We start from the raw sequence: 6,408 nt of genomic DNA, 5'->3' as shown, positions 1-6,408 counted from the left end.
GCCTCACCGGGACCTCGCACCCCACCCCTCCACCGCTGTATCCCTCCGCCGCGCCGAAACGGGGCACGGCCGGTGAGCAGACGGGCTCCGGACGCACCACCACTACCACCACCGGCCGCCGCCATCACCTGCAGACAGCCGGCATGGCTCAGGGACACATACACACGCACACCGAGCCCGCCCGGCCGGGAGAGGAGCCCCGCGGCGACCGGACTCTTTGGGCTTGAAGTGGCGGAAGGAGAAAAAAAAAAAACCACAAACAAAAAAAGAGTCAAACACGAACCCGACGGAGACAATTTCGAAAAGGCGCGCGCCGGCCCGCGATTGGCGGGAGGGAGGTCACGTGAGCGTACGGCGAAGCCAATGGGGAGAGCGGAGGCGGTTTGATTTCAAACGGAGGCGCCGGGCTGAGGTAACGCCCCGCAGCCGTTCCCGCCTCAGGGCGGCCCCGTTCTCCTCTTCCTCCTCTTCGACCCTGTCGACAGCGGCCCCCGGACCAAGGGACGGCCACAAGGACCGTCCCCGTCCCGCCCCACAGGCTCAGGCTTGAACCTGTGGCTGGGCGAGTTTGTTCAGCGCCTCTGTGAGGGAGAGCGTTTCACAGGGGACTGGCTCAGCAGCGCCCCAAATACTCCTTTCTTTAGCTACTAATGTTGTCTGAACCTCTTAAGAAGCGTTCAGGTCGGGGAAAAAAGGTCCAGAATCAGTTTATATCACTTCAGCTTCATTTAGGCGACTTAAAATAATTTAAGCATCTGTATCTTCTTGCTGCACTAAATAGATTAAATATTGTTAAATGAATAGATTGAAATTGTTAAATAAATAGATTAAAAAATTGTTAACCATAAAAATAAGGGGCTTTAAAGGAGGAATAAAAAAAACGGAGCACGGTTGGGGGGGAGAAAGTTGCAGTAAAAATTAAGCTTAACAATTAAACCAGCATTTTAAGTCAATCAGCCATTTAGTTACCTTCATCTAGCTGCAAAAACTGATTCCCATCTCTGCTCCCTGACAGGGATTGATCACTAAAGCTTGAATCTGAGAATCTGAAAGGCAAATAAGCAAGAACCAAGATTAATGCTGCTTGTGCTGCTCTTTATTTGAAGACCGGGGGGGGGGGGCACCAAACCAACCCAAGCACCCCAGAAACAAACAATAAACCACCAAAACACCAAAAAACTGGTGAGTAAACAGAGTTCAGTTCAGGCACACAAAGGTAGAAGGAGCTGTTCCTGGCCAAATCCAGTATCATTGCCATCCTTACCTTTGATGATATGTTTGATACTGCACCATAGGTTTGTATGAATTAAGAATTAACATCTAATCGATGTTTTAATTTCCAGGTATTAAAAATAAGAGGAAGTCCTAATTTGAAAACAGGCAAGGAGAGAAAGGTACCTTTGAGCCCTTTGTCAGATCAGATCAGACACATTTTTCAGATAGAAAAGGCTCTCAACTATAGCCTTTCCTTTTAAAAATGGTACCTTTTTAAAGTGCTTTTAAAAACCTGTGCAGAAAAAAGGCAGGTTACACTGAGACAACAGAACTGCCATCATTACGTTCAGCTCTTCCTTGAACTTCAGTAGCTTGAACGTTTGCACCACTGGTCTGAAATCACCAAACACAGGCCTCAGCCACCTCATTTAATTCTGCAGTCTCCTCTATGTGACGCACAATATGAAGTTTTAAAACCAAGTTACCTGTTTGCTTGCTCATTCTTTTTGATGTCTAAAGGAGTCACGAAAGCTTTTGGACTTCTAGAAAAAAGATTGGAAGATTTTGTCTCCATGAAACAGCATTCTTTAGATCTTAGGCAAGTTCTTCTCTGTGAGGGTGCTGAGGCGCTGGCACAGGGTGCCCAGAGGAGCTGTGGCTGCCCCATCCCTGGCAGTGTTCAAGGCCAGGTTGGACACAGGGGCTTGGAGCAACCTGCTCTAGTGGAAGGTGTCCCTGCCCGTGGCAGGGGGTTGGAACTGGATGAGCTTTAAGGTCCCTTCAGACCAAACCAGTCTGGGATTCGATGACTAGGCAAGCACTTAAAGCCCACAGGAACAGAGATTTGCCAGGCAGCATTTGAAATTTTGGGTGGCTTAACGCTCTTCCCCTCCATGAGGTGAAGTGCTGAGGGAGACAGGGAGAAGCATCTGCATCACTTTGCTCAGACCGTCTGAAACCTCATTTTCAGGCCATAGTACCACAAAAAATCTAAGCCAAATTAACCTCTATTTGAGCAGCAAATAGAAATCTACAATAAACAAAAATGCAAAGTACTTCCAGAAATTCTGAATGATCTGGGAAAAAAAGGGGAGAGCAATTTACTCATATGGATTATATTTAAAATATTCCCTCTATAACATACAGAATTTTGAATTTCTGATATTACCCCTTCTATTTCCTTACTACCATGTGTAAACTGGTAACTAAAATTTAAACCTGTTTTTTACCTTTTAGGATGGCCACAGGAAGAACATCCTGAAGGAGCAGCATGGGTTCCAACTTTAAGAGTATATTTGATACACACCATATTATCAACGACATAGAAAACTAAAACATTTCAGTTACCGGATGCCTTCCAAAAGCAAACTTGATTTTTACCCTAAGTAATTTTGCTCAATTCCTTCCTTTCTGCCCCAACACCACACTTCTACAGTTCCCCCCTCCCAGATGGCTGGGGAAACTCTGAGGGGAAGTAACCAGGTTGTTGAGCAATGCCTGATTTTTCATGTTTATAATAAAATGCATTATGAGATCTGAAATCTGGTGACCTTAATTCCACGTTAAAGTTCTATGCATGCATGGAGGGTGGAGATACAAAGGGAGAAAAGGCCTTTACAAGGTCATCCAGTCTTTTGTGCTTCAGGGGATAAAATCCTGCTATTTTTTTCCACAAAGCGCCACTCCTTTTGATATTACTATTTTATTTAATTATCTAATTTGCCTCAAATACTATTTCATGTGGTGTGATAACTTTAGAGTACTTCAGATGTGATAGTTAGATGTAAGTAGTTTTTAAATGTTGTTTTTTTCCTTTGAATTGAATTACTCTGAAGTTTATTTGATAAGCTTTGGTGGGCTTTTAATTTAGTTCAGTGTAGTAAGTTATGACCTTATTATTCTACCTTCAGCTTGTCACAATAGTTTTATGCTACTGGACATAAAACATTCGTACAATCCTGGAATGGTTTGGCTTGGAAGGGACCTTAAAGCTCACCCAGCTCCAACCCCTGCCACGGGCAGGGACACCTTCCACTAGAGCAGGTTGCTCCAAGCCCCTGTGTCCAACCTGGCCTTGAACACTGCCAGGGATGGGGCAGCCACAGCTTCTCTGGGCACCCTGTGCCAGCGCCTCAGCACCCTCACAGGGAAGAGCAAAGCACAATTCAGACAAAATCTGAATTCTAACGCTGGGTAAAATTGCCAATAAACAGGTATTGAAGTCAAACTTCCTGGCGGTCTTTACAAGGGCAGTTATACCTGAACAATGTGTCTAAAACAGTTTACACCAGTAAAACTCTTTGAGATCCTAATTTATTACAGTCTTTACTAACCCACATCTGACCAAACCAAACGGGGCAGCAAAAGAGCTGTTGTCATGTCGACAAGGGCGTTGGTGATTTAAAATAATAATAAATAATTCTTCAGTATGCCAATAATTGTATATTCTGGTATGATACGAGTGATTTATCAGCACACTTACCACACAGAGTCCTGTCCCATCCTTCGTGATAAACGTCCCTGCAAACACAGCAATACTTACGGGAAAGCACAAGTTCTAATAAAGGTTTTCAGCCTGCCTTTAAATCTGTTTCCCAGAGCAGCAGCGCTCTCTTAAGTAACATATCTACAAATATTTGCAAAAGTAGATCTATAGGAGGGGGGAAAAATGACATGTTCTTCAAGGTTTAAATTTCCTGTTAGGATCATTTGTACCTGGGAACATTTAGGAGTACAAGCTGACAAATACATCTGCATACACGTTGAAGTAAAATTGCCAACTTTCCAAAAGGTGTTGAAAAATAGTTTATTTTATCACAGTCCTTGCATCTCCTTGCTAGTTTTTCAGATAGTTTCAACTTATTCAAGCAATCAGAAGGTACTTAGCAAGAAATCTCCTTCACTGAGATCTAGCACTATGGATCTGCGAGGATTTAATGATCAGTCTCATCAGTGGAAGATGGTGGCCCAATAATACAAAAAGGCCCCTAATCACTGCAGTGTGTCTTGAGCACAAGAACAAGAAGAAAGTAAAGAGAATTAGAAAAACTAGCATCTTAATTCCTTGCATGCAGATCCTTAGGGGAGGACATTTGTTTTATGTTCTGAAGAGGTGGTTTGGAAGCACTTGAATTGAATGAATGAAGCATACTTCACAGATTTGTGCTACTACTGGTTTTTGACTGAAAATCTAAGAAAGCACAAGCTCCAGTGAAAGCTTTTACTAGATTAGGGTGTTTATAAGGTATAAAGGCATTAGGTAAATGAGGCACTAAATTCAGGCAGCAGCTTAAGAATTAGTGAACAGTTACAACTCAGATCTTTTGTTCAGTGTTAATAAATAGTTTGTGTGACATTCAGAAAAAAACACTGGAACAACTTCTAATGCAATGGGAACAGGTGAAAACATTAGTATTTGTGACAAGATCTTCCTTGGCAAAGTCTTAACCTGATGAATAATTCAGTAATTCTCCTACTCTGTGCAAAGTAGCATAGAAAATGTATAAAAGTCATTAGAAGAAAGCTTTTATGAAACTATCCCAATTACAACATAATCCTTTAATACCTAAGATGAACATTCACAGTGAAGTTCAACTGCTGGAGAAATTCTCAGACACATTGAACAATTTCTATATTAGGAAAGCAAAACTTAGACTTCACATATATGCCCTATACAGAACAAACAGCTTTGATCCTGAGTAGCTGATATTGTTTAAATAACCTATTAAATCAGTTTCATAAACAGTTTACAATGAAAGTGTCTTTTCTAAAAGCTGAGTTGCTAAAAACATAACCCTCTCCAGCATCACAAGATAAACTCCATAAAGAAGCACAAGGTCTTTATGCGATTTCTTTGTTTAGAAGCAGGAAAATAACGTGCACATTCTCATCAGGTGTGCCAAGAAGAATTCATTACTGGAGAAGTGCACAAGGATAAAGATTAGTTCTTAAATGTAACTAAATAGAATCTGTATATGTAAATAAGATCGCAGTTGATACTGGGTTCATACTTTCTGTATAGTGGTATTATTTGTGTATTCCAGTGAAGGCTTATGATTCTTGTTTGTTACAGATTTGTCGTTAAAATGGGATGTAGTAGGGAACAAAGGAAACCTGCTGTAAAACCCTTCTACTTAATTATACAGTCACCATATGTCACTGAACTCTTTTTAGGAGATGTTACAGGTAAATATGAAAACTTTATCATCAATACAGCATTTAACCCCATGTTAGCTGCTTTAAGGAGGTGAGCATCAGGAGATCCCAAGTCTTCCTACAGCTTTGGATTTGTTGTTAATAAAACCACTATGATTGGCAGCACATTAACAAAGATGCTTTTAATTGTTGATCTTCAACACAGAAGGAGACAGACAGAAGTGTCCTGAGATGAACACAGGAATAAAGTCATTCTTTGTCTCATTGTTTGTAATCCGCATTATGTATCTTGAATAATCTAAACATTCTACACCATTTTACTGCACTGCTAGAAAGAACCTTAGACTAGAAATTGTGCAGAGCTGTAGTAATCAATAATTATGATTACCAAAGTTAACCAACAAGTAAATAAGAACAGATTAATACTTGAGAATCTCTATTTTCTGAAACCTGCCTCTCCTCACACACAGTTAACTTCCAGTGGGGTCACAAGCTGCTAAAATTATATGATCCCATCACACAAAATATCAGCTCATATTGAATTCCTAAAGAAAATTAATAGCTTTTACATGTGAAGAAAGAGATTACTCTTAACCCGTTATTATTTAGTATCATAAAAGAAACAGCAGTATTTTCCTGAACGCTGATTTCCTAAAGGCTCTGTATTTCAGTGTGGTGTATCTTTGTATTTACAGCTCCACAGGCAGATTCTTCATTAGTAAATCTATCTTTTTGATGAAACAACATCTCTTCAGGATGCACATGCCTTTCTATCCTTGGGAGGCAACACTTAAGTTACCACTGGCAAACATGTTGCTACAGTTACTCCTGGATGGTTCAACGTGTATTGAAAGCTGTGTGATTACCAAGAGCACGCACTTAAACGTTAGAACAGGGCACAGGAAGGACATACAGACTAAAAGTTCTTCCAAACAAGTCTGGGAAAACTAATCAGAAAATTATCTACTCTGCAGAGGTACATCCCCAATTTTGGGCCAGGTGTGCCAAATGAAACAGCTAAAGGGGTCCGACATATAA

Source organism: Strigops habroptila, chromosome 5 (assembly GCF_004027225.2).
Source record: "Strigops habroptila isolate Jane chromosome 5, bStrHab1.2.pri, whole genome shotgun sequence".
NCBI classification, from domain to species: Eukaryota; Metazoa; Chordata; class Aves; order Psittaciformes; family Psittacidae; genus Strigops; species Strigops habroptila.
The sequence above is the reverse complement of the archived record's forward strand: the minus strand, read 5'-3'. Positions refer to the sequence as shown.